Source organism: Vanessa cardui, chromosome 8 (assembly GCF_905220365.1).
Source record: "Vanessa cardui chromosome 8, ilVanCard2.1, whole genome shotgun sequence".
NCBI lineage: Eukaryota > Metazoa > Arthropoda > Insecta > Lepidoptera > Nymphalidae > Vanessa > Vanessa cardui.
Window position 1 is genome coordinate 13,817,382 of NC_061130.1, and position 17,089 is coordinate 13,834,470.

The 17,089-nt window shown below is 30.4% G+C and overlaps 1 protein-coding gene and 1 long non-coding RNA gene across 2 annotated transcripts in view; one reads left to right on the top strand and one right to left on the bottom strand.

Moving 5' to 3' along the window:
* Positions 1–17,089, bottom strand: part of LOC124531657 (protein dachsous) — a 297,242-nt gene that overhangs the window by 183,679 nt on the left and 96,474 nt on the right. The gene's annotated exons all lie outside the window — the stretch shown is intronic.
* LOC124531660 lies at positions 10,501–11,176 on the top strand. The gene is made up of 2 exons (XR_006966600.1): positions 10,501–10,656; positions 11,012–11,176. It is a non-coding gene; the product is annotated as an uncharacterized LOC124531660 (long non-coding RNA).

Genomic DNA, 17,089 nt, shown 5'->3' on the forward strand with positions numbered 1-17,089 from the left:
TATAATTTTTGATTATGTTTTAGTACGAGCTAACTTTTATTTAAAAAGCTATCATATTAAGAACAATAGCTTTCTTAGAATGTGAATTAATACAAACAATATTTTGATTTTTTAATGTAAAAAAAAAACAAATGAAAATTTATTAATTTTTGTTTTGTTAACTGTACATAAACCAAGCATACGAGTTTTTAATCCAAATCTCGTGTATTTCAACACGGCCCTACAACTCGTCAAGCGAGCGGATTCCACGATAGCTCTGTCTTTTTCTAACATAAATAATAACGCTTTGTTAGAACGAGACAGCAGACCGCTAGAGAGAAGAGTGAAATTTTTCAATTTAAAGATGCTGTTACGTCAAATTTTATGTTGATAAGATGAGAAATTACTTTAATATAATACCTCCATCGATGAGAGAAATTGAAGAATACTTTTTGACAATTTACCTGAAAAAAGAAAAAGTCATTATTAGTCATACTATAATATTATCCCAGTTTCCGGAAGGGCTTGAGGTGAGGTGCGGGGAGGGTTTATATATTATGTATTCCACCCAATTTTAAAATTCTATTAGACATGTGTAAAACAAATGCTCAAGCATTTAAAATTCCCTGAAATTTACAATGTAACCATTTGTATGCTGACCAAATTTACTAGTTTTTACTTGTTTCTTTACTATATTGTCAATGTATTATATATAAAACCTTCCTCTCGAATCACTCTATCTATTAAAAAAAATCGCATCAAAATCTGTTGCGTAATTTTAAAGATCTAAGCGCACATAGGGTCAGACAGCGGTAAGCGACTTTGTTTTATACTATATAATGATAGTTTAAAGAGAGTCGCTTCCTGTACGCTTAGATCTTTTAAGCTATGCAACTGATTTTAATGCGGTTTCCATGAATAAACAGTGATTCAACAGGAAAGAATTGTAAGCATAATACATGACTTAAAAATATATTTTTATGTTTGTTCTGAAATCTGTATATAACCTTAATACCCGAGTAAATCCGGGATGCTTAGGTAGTATATTATATAGCTGAAGAGATGCTTGAATTTAAATTGTATATATATATCTTTATTCAAACTTAGCATACCTAGGTTATAAGCATAAATTACAATGATTATGTCATAATGTTTTAATTTATTAAGACTATAATAAAATTAATAGCTTTAATTTAGTTTTATTATTGCATTTATTTGTATAATCGTTATTAATTGATTCTATAAAATTTTGTTGATATTAACAGAACAGGTCATAGAACTGATATCGTGTATATTAGCATTATTTATCAAAAATATGGTGTACTGTACGGAATAGCAGAAAGATCGTATCCGTATTTTAAAGCTTCAAAACTAATATGTTTGTCAAATAACTTCTTCCAAATCTTTTCTGCCTCACTTACAAACTATGGAACTAATTTCCAACTTAAGTCCCGGTATCAAGTTGACCATAAACAGATATCCCCAGTTGGCAGTTCCCTGTTTCTGCAAATCCCTCATGGGGTAATCGTTTAAGATGCCATACCAAATATTTACTTCTAAATGACACGTACAAAAAAATACTCTGTTTAATGCATCTTAGATGCCTTTACTTTTAAATAAGACTACTGCGTAATGATGCGAGCTGAGGTGGCCCAGTGGTTAGAACGTGTGCACCTTAACCTATAATTGCGGGTTCAAATCCAGGCAAGCACCGCTATGGATATGTGCTTAATTTGTGTTTATAACTCATCCCATGCTCGGCTATAAATAATGGCCTCGGCCTTCACCGAGCACATGATAATTTATAACACAAATTAAACACATGAATATTCTATAGTGCTTGCCTGGGATAGAACTCGCGATCATCGGTTAAGATGCACGCGTTCTAACTACTGGTCCATCTAGGTATTGTATAACACGAGATAAATCATATTCCATCAAAGGCTACATAGGCCTCACACCCGTAGATTAATAACACCGAGCCTGTGGCTGACGAGCCTTAGGTTTATCTGGAACCAGTCTGATTGGCCAATAAACAAACTGTAATAGTCCAACTGGTTTCGCATCTATTACAGAGTAACCAAGACCAGAGCTATTGGACATTAAAAAATATATTAATTTTACTATTATTTTATAAAGGCAGTTAATCTTAAATAATTAACTAGAGGTTTTATAGTGTTCGATTAGTCGACGCGGCTTCGCTCGCCTTAAAGTGTTAGTTGTCATGTGTCAGGCAAAAGAGTAGCCTATGTGCTTTATTTGAGTTTGCTTCATACCAAATTTCATCAAATTCGGTTCAGCGGTTTGGCCGTGAAAGAACAACAGACAAACAGACAAAGTTACTTTGATATTTATAATATTATATACCAATTTGATTGCATAGCTAACCGATAAGATTCGACCCTTTAATTCTTGTTATAAAAATCCAATAAATTTTTTTGTCCGATCTGGGATTCGAAGACAGGACCTCGGGGACCAGCGTTAAGATAATTAGATCAATGCGGCGGAAATATAAAAATTTTTAATATAATATTTTTTATCTGTTATAATAAGTACACTGGCCGAAAATAAAACAATTGTTTGACTACTAAAAAAAACTTAACTAATGATAAATATATAGCTAGTATCGTACTATGCAGCGTTTTCTTAAATTAGTAATAACCGGAATAATAAAGTACGGTTTATTTAGTTTCAAATTTTTAGTTTATTATAAAGTAAGTTACAGAACGATTATTGCGACCTGTTTCATTCGTTCATTACTCTGCTGTAATTTCATCCAAGTATCATTCATCCAGACATAATCGTACCACAAAAGTAATGACGTACAAAATAAATTCGCGATCGTGTAAATACACATTCCACACTAACACCGCATAAGTATAATACGACCATTTCAAAATGCACCTTAAGCCTTTGATATGAAGTCGACGCGATTGTAAATAAAAATTGTAATATAAATTACATACCGTCTAAAACATATCGAGAATGTAGAAGCTCATCCAAGTTTTTACAAGCAACATAATTTATACTATACGACCATCCTCATTCTATTCAATTACATCTCACGACACTGATACGACATTATTTATACGATGAATTTATAATAAAACGTAAATAGTAATGTCGTGTCGTGGTCGTATCACAACGCGTAAACAATCTTAATTCTTTGAACATGTGTCTGAAAAAAGAACAGCAAACGTGATTTGAGAGCGGTGCGATTTTTTTGCAAATATACTTTATTTCTTTGGCCACAAGGATCAGATTAGATTAAATCATAAAAGGGACTTAATAGAGCCTTGTAAGAATGCGGCGCACATTCGAAACGCGTGTTTTTCAATTATTTCAAATCGCGCGAAATGTACAATGTTGTGTTAGCTTCGCGCGTACGAAAGATTTTTGACGATTAACCTTTCGTTTCGTTTTTGAGAAAAAATACGAACAAATAAAATAGTCCGCTCGATCATGGCTGCCTGCTAATAATGACATTAAGTATTTAACTGTCGCCACATATTTTATGTGTACTATATATTTTATTCGGATTATATCTGATCATAGTTTTAGAGTTTCGTACAATAAATATCACACGAACACTCTTCGTCTTCTTTCTTGGACTATTTCCCCCGAACCAGAAAATTGTTTGTTATAGTTGATTTTAAAAGTACTAATGATTTATTTTACTATTTATTACATTTGCCAGCTCGTAATAAAACTTGCATATAGATATTGTATTCTATTATTTTATAAATATTCGAAATTCAAATTTAACAGCATACGAAATCGATTTCAATTCGAATCAAAGTATCTCTAAGAGGATATTAATTATAATCTATAAATTAATCGCATAGCTGTCTCATAGCACAGACGATTCCTGATCGTGAAACAAAAAGTACCAACATCGCAGACATGTCGATGACCGGCTACTGATCGAATACTAACATCAATTAAATAATGATTAGGGCTACCAACATTAAAAATTTAACCAACAAATTAGATTCACATTGTATAAACTTAGGCAAGAGAAAAACTTATGATACTTTTTGATACAAATTTTCAATACTATAAATGCTACAATACTAACCTTATTTTTACTTGTTATGTGTTTATAATTCATCTCGTGATTGGTAAAGGAAAAATTTCGATTTTGTGTGTTGGATGAAATTCTGACACATGCGTACCGAACATCCCTATTGACAAGGTTTGAGATATTTTTAGAAACCTACTTAATCTTAGCGCTTGTGAAAACTATTTAAATTATAAGAAGTTCGGAAGATAAGTCTTTTTCTTTTATTGTTTTATAGAGGTTAAGTTAATAAAATCGTATTTTAAGTATTTCTTGTGTATTACACAATGAACAGGTTTCACTTCAAGACACGGGCGGCTCCGTTACATATTTTTTTTATATTTACAAAACATCGTCACCAACGGCCAACGAGATCTCGTCTATAAAAAAACTAAATATTTTCGGAATCTGAATATAAAATATATTTAAATTTTATATTTTAATTCATTTACGGATAGAGCGATAAAAACGTGACTTTACCATCGTTTTATCGTAAAAAACCTTCTCAAGTATTTAATATGTAAGTACTTAAAACATATAAACAGAAATTAAGTTATTTGAAGTATGCGCGTTTCTTGTTAGTGTTCTCATTAAAGCTTTCCGAAACTGTGGTAGAGTTCACATATTGAGTATTCAAAACTATAATATTTTTTTACTAAAGTAAAGTAAGTAAAGTAAAGTAAATTTCCCACTGCTGAGATAAGGCCTCCTCTTCCATTAAGGAGAGTGTTTTTGGAACATATTCCACCACGCTGTTCCAATGCGGGTTGGTGGAATGCACATGTGGCAGAATTTCGATGAAATTAGACACATGCAGGTTTCCTCACGATGTTTTCCTTCACCGCCGAGCACGAGATGAATTATAAACACAATTAAGCACATATATATAGTGGTGCCTGCCTGGGTTTGAACCCGCAATCATCGGTTAAGATGCACGCAACCACTGGGCCATCTCAGCTCACTTTTTTAACTAACCTTACTTTTAACTTGTTATCTTAAATTAGTTTGCGTGAAAAGATTGCCACATATTCATAGGTAATGATGAGCATTCAGACAATGAAACGGATACCTATACATACAATAAAATTGGATTGTTTGTTTGTAATATTAAAATAGCCTTTTTTACTCAATGCATATGTATACACGGTACATATACCAAAACATCATTCTTTATAATTTTTGTCTGTCTGTCCGGCTAATCTCTAGAACGGCTGGACCGATATTGACAGGAGTTTCACTGGCAGATATGTGATATAATAAGGAGTAACTTAGGCTACAATAATATTTTTTTTTGTTTTTGTTAAATTCAAACGCATACAAGGTCACGGGCACAGCTAGTTAAATATTATGTTGTTAGTCGAAGGCAAGATTTGAGACATGATATTATTACAGCGAATTTACACGGTATTTATATAAAAAAAGATAATGTTTTATCTAAATATGAACAGGTAGAGCAGATTTCTTGATTTTAAATATTAATATTATTGTAATTAGCGTATCGCCGATTGTTATCTGCGAAGAATTTTATTAAATAGTCTAACGAAATAACCAATGTGCATTGAGCTCTCGAATTATTTATAATAAAATCAAACTAGTCGTTTCTGGAAACAACCAGGGGTCTATGTTAACTGGTTGTAATTCTGCCACGGTCTTTGACATCATGATATAAATTAACAGGAAATGTATGAGAAATACCAAAAAAAGTATCGCGTTGAAACTAATAGCAATACGTTTTGATTAATTTTGTCGAATAGAACGAAATTATTTTATGTTCAGCGATATTACATGTGTTTCTTGCATAACGAAATCATTTTTTTTTTATATTGGATAAGATCACATACATTATTTTTATCCCAATGGTCCGAAAGGACATTGGCAATAATAAGTCTTAAATGTAATATTTTAAGTAAATTTTTTATTCATTTTTTGTACAGGAGCAAAGCCAAATAAAAACATTATTTTTCCCGACGTAAGATTAAGTGACAACAATTCGACACGAAGAAAAATCAGATATAGAACTACACACATGTGTGTTAACTATATTTCCTGGGTAGAAATGTAAATTGAACCCTTAACCTCAGGATCGCCCTATGAGGTAGTTATTTGACAACTATAAATAGATGTAGCATCGGAAAAAACTATATTTATTTATATACTATATTGTTATAACTTGTAATATCATATGACCTAATATAAACAATTTGAAACGTCGATTTACATGCACTTGCTTTCTCGGGTTGAACTGACGAGATCTGTAGCGACGAATAGCGTCGAAGGTGCGATAGGGAGCTATTTCTATTGGTTGAGTAAATCGGCAGCAATCGGTTTTATTGAATTAGCCGATGCTACATCTAAGTTGTGTACTATACGTCATTATCGTAACAAGACGACAAACACTCTTTGTTTGAACAAAAAACAATACAAAACACACAACATTGTACATTTGCAACAGTGCAAAGTTCTAAGGAAGCTATAGTGAATCTCATCCTGAGAATACAAATTTAAACACCGTTTTAGAACAGAACAATAGCAGCCTTGTGCCTTTGTAATAAAGACGATAATTGAATACATTCAACATTTCAATATGCGAACATAAGCTTGTTTTAAAACGAAGGTGTGTTGTTTCCTGCAGTTTTAGACCAAACGATATGTCTCGATGGTGCAAGAGAATATAATATTGAAATGAAAATGTAATAAAATTTTACGAGTCAACGCAAGCGTATTAACTTGTATATCCCTAATAAGTTACCAAACCGTATTGTTTGGTAACAATGAACGTTTAATATGATCGTCATTTGTTATGCTATTATCAAACGAATTAAACGTTGCTGGACTATTGATTGACTGGTTGAAAGGCTATGTGTAAATGATAATTTATTTTGCAAAATATTAATTGCATAGAATATCACATTCAAAAATAGATTGACTATTATTTTATTTTAAAATTTAAACCAAACCAAAACAAATTTAATACAGATCCTTTACAAGGAAACATTCCAGGAATCCTAACATTATTACTGATAGTAACATTTAACGCACTGGCAACACCGAGCTGAGTTATGCTTGTGTGCGAGCTGCAGCATCGACCTGGGCTGATAAAGTGAGAAATAATGCCGCCATGTTAACCCTACGAACATACGCGACTCAGGAATTATATAAATACTAGCGATCCGCCTTACCATTTCTCGTGTAGCTAATGTCGTTAATTCAAAACAAGATTGGAGAAGTCATTTCGGTCTTTATTCGATTTTCAAAAATAATTCTTTTTTTTTAAATAAATTTTATGTGTTACAATTTCCTGGCATGTGCTAAAAACGATACCAATTTTATTTTAGAAATTAAAAAATTTAAACTTATATACAGTTTTTCTTTTTTTAATATATAAAATGACTTAACCGCCAAAGTCTTGGTAAACATTTACTGATTGTGACTCATTTTCCCGTTCACCCAGCGATAGTATAAGAAATATAAATAGCTAGAATATTTAAATATCTTATTATATATTTAAATTATTTTTGAAATAAGAACGAACATTGAAAATTAATTAATAAATATTATGAGCTACCAATGTCTATGTCTAGTTAAAGATATTTATTCTCTCTTTTATCTTTTAATTAAAATAAACATATCTACCGTCAAATTATTGACAACTAATATTGAATAAAGAATTGTCACAGCGTATAAAAATATATAATTAATTATTTACATAAATATTGAAAATGGCAACATTAACAATGAATCATTTAACTCAATCGTATTATAATATACAATGACCTATTTTACAGAGTCGTATTATATGAAAAAAAAATCACAGATAAAATTTTAAAGATACTTCGTGTAATGCTAGGAAGTTAGGAATGTAAATTAAAGTGGCCATATCTTAATCTGTTAAATGCATATAGAATTTATTTAACCTTATGTTGGTATAATGGGTGGTTGTAAAATGTGACCGTAGCGGACCAAATAACAAGATTTTGTCCTTTAAACGACAACCATTGTAACTATATCGCGCTATCCAACGAGATCTGAGTGTTTTTGCATCTCTAGATCGGTGGTTTATTTTTATACATGGCCGTGGAAAATATTTTAACGCTTTTTGTAAAAAGGTTTAATGTTTTAACACTTTTTTTTTAAATTACCACCTTCGTGACACTAATATATTTTGTCTTAAATGGGTTAAAATTGCTCTATTATTTATCTGTACTGGCCTGCTCTAAAATAAGTAAATAATAATAGCAATCATAAATACACGCACATAAATATACGACTGGTATGATTAAAAAAAATTACGACCAATCTTTAAAAAAAACTTTTGAGAGAATTCCGATTGAATGCCTAAAAATTTAAAATTAGTAACAATCTAGTCGCGAATATATTATAATAATGACATTGAGAACATTTTTTAATTACGTAATTATATATTTCAAACAGTATAAAACTAATTTCCCTTAATAAAAACTTATCCAATATTTATTCACACACCAAGCCGCGCCCCTCCACGTAAAACCGACGTACATATATTAGTGTGTATCTCGTATTTATAAGATGTCTTAGTGTGCGTGAGATGACTCATAAGATATTTTTTATCAGGCTCGAAGGACCAATTAAAATATTTAAATGATATATTTCAATACTCTTGTACAGTAACCGTATTATACATTATCAACATTGGTATTATCAATAACGTCAACATGGCGTCCAACAGACCTCAGTCAGCAAGTAACAAGGTGCCAACGCAACGCATTTCCCCGCCGAAATAAATCTGTCGCCATTCTACCGCTTTTGAGTTATGCGCGTGCGCAACTAACAAGCCACTACTGAGCCCCTTGACGCGCCTATCCTGTCAAACGCGAGTTCATTACAACTCAGGACGTAAATATTCTCGTAGCTACAAGTACGTCTGGTTTATTGTTGTATCTTTGGAATATATTTGTTTTTCTGTATTTTTCTATTATATAACTTATCTAAAACTATTATAATATACGATACTGACTTTACATTCTTTTTTTTATTAATAATACAGTTATATATAAAACCGGTATTGCCATCATTTAAAATGTGTTTTATTGAGGAAATTTTATTGCTAAAAGAAATTTTATTGTTATAAAAAAATAAATATAAAATCGTATTAATGAAAATCCGTATTGAGGCGAGGCGTGGCGTAGGCGAGGCGTACGACACACCTAACACGTTGATTTAAGTTGATATCATAATTTACCCTCAAGATATGGAACGCGAAAGTAACATTCACACATACAAACACACAGAATCTGACAATAAAGACTGAAATAAAATTTTCAAAATTCATAGAACAGGAATTCTAGTATAAATTCAAACTATACAGAGTAGTTATTATCAGATCAAACGAAATGACAGATCACCACAGAGTACGCTTAAAACACAATGAGAGATGAAACAAAATACAAAAAGAGTATGTTTTAACTAGTGGAACGTTCAATGTAAGTCCGTAAAAGTACCCACCATGTATTCCGTCATAAATCGACAAAGTACTACGTTGTAGTGATCCATTGTGAAGGCGAGTGAGCCAGTGTAATTATAAATGAAAGGGTTTGTAAAGTAATAAGGTGTCAACGTTAATTTTTACTGCGCTAATGCCCTCATAGGTGGCACAATGTCATACAATATATTAAATACAATATCATGTATCATACTAAAAGTGAAATAAATCAAAAAAAAAAAATCTCGAAAACTTTCATTTGTCGGTATTTTCAGGTCAATTAATTTCCCACGCTGTAATTTTTATTTCAACTTTCAAATTTTAACAAAGCCAATTTAACTTAATTCAATATATTATTTTAACTTATGTTAACTTAATCAAATTAAACGCCATGTCACAAACATTGTTAAATAAGGCTTAATACTTAATAATTATTGATAATTTCTTTTTGTTTATTATTAATATTCATTGATCTTCATACAGTATTATTAATAAATGAATTGTACTCAATTAACATATTTATAGAAATTAGTAATGAGGCTTAATAATCAGTTTTTTTAACATTCCGATCCCGCACGGCGATTATTTAAGAATTCACTTCGTTTCTCACCTACGAAAGATTGACAACAGCCGTGCGATTCTGCAAAAACCACATTAGGATTTGAAACAGTTTTCATTTCTTAACTCATATCGAAACGACCTTGAATGGAAAAAATTTTGGTATTCCGCAACGATAAGTCAAATCATGTGAAGCGAAAACTGTGAAGCGAGATGCTAGTGCAAACACTACAATTACCGATTTTTTAAAAAACATTCCCGATTAGAAATTTCTAATAAACTAATGATTTGAAAAATAAATGACGTCATGATTCATGCTAAATAAATTATAAATAATTTATTTTATAGTTTAAAATAATTTATAACGCAAAATCAGAAATATTTTATTAATATCTGGCTGAAGACAGATTACCTTTGCGTAAAATTTTGTCAAAAAAAGTGTAAATGTCAACATAAATGTTTAACATTAATATTTAATAATAAAATATCAAGTAAATATAGTAAATTGCTATTAAACAAAGAATTTAATTGAATCGAAAGTTTATCCGTAACTACTTTTAATCACTACCGTTTAGATTTATTATGGAATTCTAATGATGAAGTAAGTACCTACATACCTATTTATTTTCTATGTTCGGAATACAATAATCCCAAAAATTTAATTATATAATTTTTACGTTATAAACACTGGTCATTAAATATATGCCTAATAATTAGAAAGCATCCTGATGGTGCTACTCCTAAAAGTTGTACTACATAATATACAAACAATGTAATATACAACTACTAGTTTGAGTAATTATTTAAGTCTAATTTGGTTGATTCAGACGAATGTTCAGACATTCAGTAAATAATGTATATAATTTAGTATGTAATACAATTCACATATGTATGTTATTTTTCAGCTTCTTTATAATATGATTAATGTGTTTTTAATACTATTTTATTTATTTTAGTGATACCATTGATGCTCACAGCATACCAGCATGGCAGAAAAACATGTGATAATACAGGAATAGGATCTATAGATTCTATCATTTCTACACAAAATGATCCATATTTTAACGAGGGAGGAAAACATATTTGGGATTTGAATATGAAACATTAAAAAATTTTACACATTTTGTTGTTTTATTATTTATGCAATACTGTTTTTGTACATATAGAAATACAAATTATTATCATTACAGTATCTGTTTATTACAATGGTCTTCAAATAAGAAAATATTACAATTAGATTAGTAAAGTAACTGACATTTAATAATTCATTACACTTAATTTAAATAAATAATTGAAATAGAAACATACCTAATTGGAATATATTCATTTAATAAGTTATTTTTATATTAAATAACATTAATAGAATAGTGTACATTATCTAACATTTAACAATTTATAACACTAAAAAATAGTTAAAATATTTGCAATGTCTATACTATTTTTTTTTTATTAACACACTTATTCATGTTTGTACTAGTTGTATTTTATCAGAATTTCTTATTTTGTCTTTTCCTTTAAAATGTAATATATTCCACTGACTTGAAATACATGTAATATTTTTTTGTTTTATTATTATTAAATATCCTAATATGTGTTAGACACAACAGTATGCAGGAATCCAGCTTCTTATATTAGAAAAGAAATTGAAATTCAATTCAAGTATCTACTTATTGTTCTTAAATCTTTACCATGAAGCATCAATTTGTCCGTGTAGTTTGTATGGTATCTGGTTGTAATAAATTATATCTGTTTACCTATAATTTATATATGTAAATATATTTTCTAGTAAGATATTATTGACTTAGCTGTAGTCTTATATAAATGTATGCAATCCATCTGAAATAGAATGATAATAAATTGATATGTTAATTAGAAGGAACTAATACCCTTAATATAATAATCAGCATTATTATATGTTAAAGAAAAACTGTGTAAAATTGTAAACCTCAGATCAAGGCCTTTACAGCATAAAGGTTTTTGATAATTTTCTATATATTATTAGATCTTAAATTCTTAATTGACAATGAATTATTAGTAATTCGTAGATGCGAGATAAATATTACTTCATTTTCTTAATGATTAAAAGTAAGATCTACTTAGGTATGCTTACGTTAGGATACATTCTCCGAGTGATAATATCATGCCAAGGTAGTTTTATTTGGTCCGAAGATACATTATTAATAGATCAAATTGATTTACAGTTTTCGCTTAAGCCTTCCGCCACCTTTGATCTACTTTTAATTTGACGTATTTAGCCGAGATTAGTTTCATTTTTTAATTTCGAAATCGAGATACAGAATGCCAATTAATGTCAAATAATACAGTTCTCACTGAAACTAGTTCGTATTACTTTCAATCTCACAAAACGGCGCTAGTGTAGATTTAATTCGAGTTTGCTGAATGCCAAATAGAGTTTTCATTAGAAATCCCACATATGGAGTCGAAAAATGGGTTTCGGAATCGCCCAGCAGGTCTACAATGATACGCCATTTTGATAGATATATCCTATAAACTTCATAATGATTTTACTCAATATCGCATATTACCACTTATTAGAGAATAGTCTAAGTGATAAGATTACTTAATATGTCGATACATTACCAAGTACTACGTAACGAAATGAAATAACTTTGTATTGAAATAAAAATAATGTAAACAAACTAATGATGCTTCATAAAATAAATTCAAAATACTTTGCATATAAAAAGCGCAATGAATTAAGATAATACAGAGTCCAAATGTTCGTCGCCCTCTTAACGTCCGCGTATCTTTAAACCCTAATCGAGGAACATAATGCGTTCAAATCTTTAATTAGAATTGAAAATGCTCGAGCATATATTGTAACCAATAAACATTAGCGGTTTTTATTAAAGAAAAAACATAACATTAGGACAAATTATTTACAAAAATTTGTGGAGGAATACGTAATTACAAATGGCGGTGCGTTACATTTTACGTATAATGGCATTTTAATATTCGAATAATATAAACAACGATAATGGCCTTCCTGTTCGGATTAGGGATCCGTACAAACGATGAAAAAACGGTAAACTTACATCCCTGTTTCGCTCGTAAGTATATTTTTTGCAACTTGATTGACCATTACATGTACAGAAAACAGATTTCAATAAATTCAAAACTACATACAACAACAACAGCCTGTAAATTTCCCACTGCTGGGCTAAAGCCGCCCCTCCTTTTGAGGAGAGGGTTTGAGCATATTCCATCACGCTGTTCCAATGCGGATTACTCATGTGGCAGAATTTCAATGAAATTAGATTGAGGCATGCGGGTATCCTCACGATGTTTTCCTTCACCGCCGAGCACGAGATGAATTATAAACATCAATTAAGCACATATATATAGTAGTGCTTGCCAGGGTTTGATGCGTTCACCATCATCTCAGCTCTTCTTTACCAAGTTCCTTTCGCATTTTTAATATGTTTATTTTTCTAATACAAATATTACATTCAAACACAAAAACTTGTTATGAATAAGTCTTAAATGTTTGAGTATTTTATACTTAAGGTCAAAGAAACGTAGTGAGTTTAATCATAACATTTTTACTATCAGTAATATACAGAGAAAACAAGGAGCGATCATTCTAAATTATCCAGTTGTTGCTGAGCCTTAGACCATTGTTGTTCGAAGCTAACAATGCGTTGTATCCCTCTGAACTACCTCCGATACTTGTAATTGACTCGCCTTGGAGGTTTTCGTAGAATGTCTAAGCTGACTCCAAGCGAAATGACCATAGTTTAAGTGTAAACGGTATTATAATATATATGTTATTTTAATATATATAATATATAAGCGATTTCTAGTAATTTGAATTTGTTAATCATAATTGATCTCGTGAGAAATTATTTCGTAAATAAACGACCACATAGGATAAATCTGACACACGTGTTTCCCACTAATAGGAGCAATGAGGTTTCGAAAAAGGAGGTCTTAGACCGTCAGAAAGGTATCTATCATCAGTAACATTGTTCTAACGCCCTCTCTTACCATTGATAACTCCTTAATATCAAAAACCGTCATTTAGTTGAAAATCTCAAGTTAAAAAATTACGAGAAAAAATGACTTTAGTTGTCGGAATGCTAACCCAAACAAATATTTAAAAAAAAAAAAACAAATTGGAGACCTTATTTTTTTTTAATTTAAAATATAGAAACATGCTGCTAAGTAATGCATTTTGGACAATATACACAATTTAGTATAATAATAAAAATGTTAAAAAAATAGAATATATGGTATCTGTCAGAAAATCAATTATGAAAACAGCTAAAACGAACTATGTAAGCTAAGATATAATATTAAAAAAAAAATATTTTCTCTGTTCCGTCCCTTAAATTCCAAAATACCATAGAAATTAAACGAGCTAACATGACATTTTAAAAATAAGCAATTCTACAATGTCTCTTGTCTATAGTGTGAAGGCTTTCTTGTCTCGAACTGTCGGTAATAATATTTTATCGTTATTTTAACAGCCAACGACAATAATCAAATCTTTCACGAGCCCATGAAACAGCAGAATGTTTGTATCTCGTTTTATTTCGTATTGTAACATGACTCTTTGTTAATAACTTTCTGAGCACAAATTAATTATTAACATTTTAACACATTGTATTCTGTGTGTTATTTAGTCGTTTTAAGTTTATTACAAATAACTAGCACCAAACGCGTAGCTTTGCCCGCATAAACAACTTAACTTAGTACTACTATACTGGTTTACATATGTATTTAATCGATAATATACTTTGTTTAAATTACATTACATTTTAATTTACAGGGTTTATTAAAGAGAGTAGATTACGCCAAGCAATGTAATACAATGTTTTAAATAATTTCGCTTTTTATATCTTTACGGAAAATATGCAAATTTTTGTAATTTAATTTTGTTAAGGCTCTTAATTATCATCGATTTATATTTTTACCAAGATCTCTACAAGTAGCTTATGATGAAATATACCTTATATTAAATTCGGTTCAAGGGATTTTGATGTGGCATTGGTGATATAAGGAATGATTAATATGTGCAAAACCATTTTCCATTGTCATCTACCAACATTATAATAAAAAAGGTAATATTTTCCAATACTTAGTATCTATATTAATATTATAATTGTGAAAGTAGCTCTGTATGTCTGACTGTCGTCTTATCTCGATGAAAACCCTGAACCGATTTTGAAATTTGGACTCAAAACCTGAACTCCAAGATAGTCTAGCTACTTTTTTACCTTACACATGACAACCAACACCCTAAGACGTGAAACCGCGGGTGACTACTAGTATTTCATATAAAGATTCCACGTACCTTATTGTAGCATCCCATTCAAATTATCTATAATATGTATACGTCAATAAAACTGGTGAAAAAATTCGATTCCATTCCAAGCTGACGCTCGCGCAGTTTTATGTATTCATATTTTCACATTTATTTGGTATTGCCAATTAGAATGATCATAAAACGGCTCCGCCATTACGGGAGGTCTGATATCTTGAAATATACGAGTGCAGATTGCGCCGAGCAACGAAATAAAGCGTTTTGAATAAAATCATCCATTTAAGTGTTTGTTCGCTCTTAGGTCTTAAATGTTTACGAAATATGCAAATTATTTTAATTTATCTTGTTAAGCTTGGGTCTCTTGGTATTAAAGTTTGGAGAGGCCTATGTCCAGCAGTGGACAAACATGGGCTACTGATGATGATGAATAAGGTACACAACAGATGACTACGATTTGTTTTTAATGTTCAAATAGTAAGCTTATGATTTAACACATCCTAAGAAAAGGTTTGATTCTCAAGGCTTGATAAATAAGTTCGACAACTACGTGTCGAATTAAATAAGTTAGAACACATACTAGTATAGACAGACAGACAAATTTAGACAGGATATATTAATTTAAATAATTGTATTAACTAACATGACTTTGTATTTTTTAAATGTTGAAAAAGAGTAACTACTGAGTTTCTTGCCGGTTCTTCTCGGTAGAATCTAGTTTCCGAAGCGGTGGTAGCTTCACTTAATTGTTAATTGACTTGTTAAAGCCCGCTTCAATAAAGTTTATTTTGATTTTGATTTTTTGATTTTGAAATGCTTTCCTGCTAATAACTTATAAAGGAACTTGATAATAAAACTCATCACATTGTATATGTCATATATACCTATTACAACAGATTATATTATGTCTGAAAATAAGATAAATTTAAGAATTATTAATTACTAAAGCAAGGCAGAATATTATCCCGTGTGTTTACTTGAATCGAGTTCAGTTGTTACACGATATTCCGTCGAAAGTTTCAAAGTATTCCCGTATATATTATATCGCCCGAAACTCGGTTTAAGAGCAGTTTTAATTAAGTTCCTGATTGATTAATCGTAAATCTTTTATGTGATTTTAAAAACAAATATATCGTAACGGTATTTTTATCTTATTCATTACATTTTATTATCGATGCATTCTCGACGGTTATTCGTTTTTCATGCAAACTTTAATACGTGATACATATAACCTCAAACCGAACATATTAAGTTAAATATACGAACGTAGTCCTTTCTATAATGTAGCTTAAATAGTAAAATATTGAAATATATATGTATTATAAATAGTAAAACAATGGAATTAGTTTTCACTACCAATATATTACGTATTTAAAAATATATCACCGCCCGCTCTATAACTATTTAACTCTATGGAAAAACAATTCAGCCATGTGATTTTTTTCAATAAAAAATAAGGCAGTTGAGCAAATGATTCACATCAACCAAAGACTCGTCATGACATAGGTCTTATGGTTAGCGGCACAATATTATTATTATTATTATTTATTATTATATTGGTATAATTATTTCTATTTCTTACTATATCTATGGTTATGGTCTAAGATAAGATATATTAAATAAAATCCTGCATTCAATTCAACAACTGCCGATCCCATGTTTATTTCGTATCCAATTTCTTGGTGGTAGGGTTTTGTCCAAGCCCGCCTGGTAAGGGACCACCCACTCATCAGTTATTCTAACGCCAAAT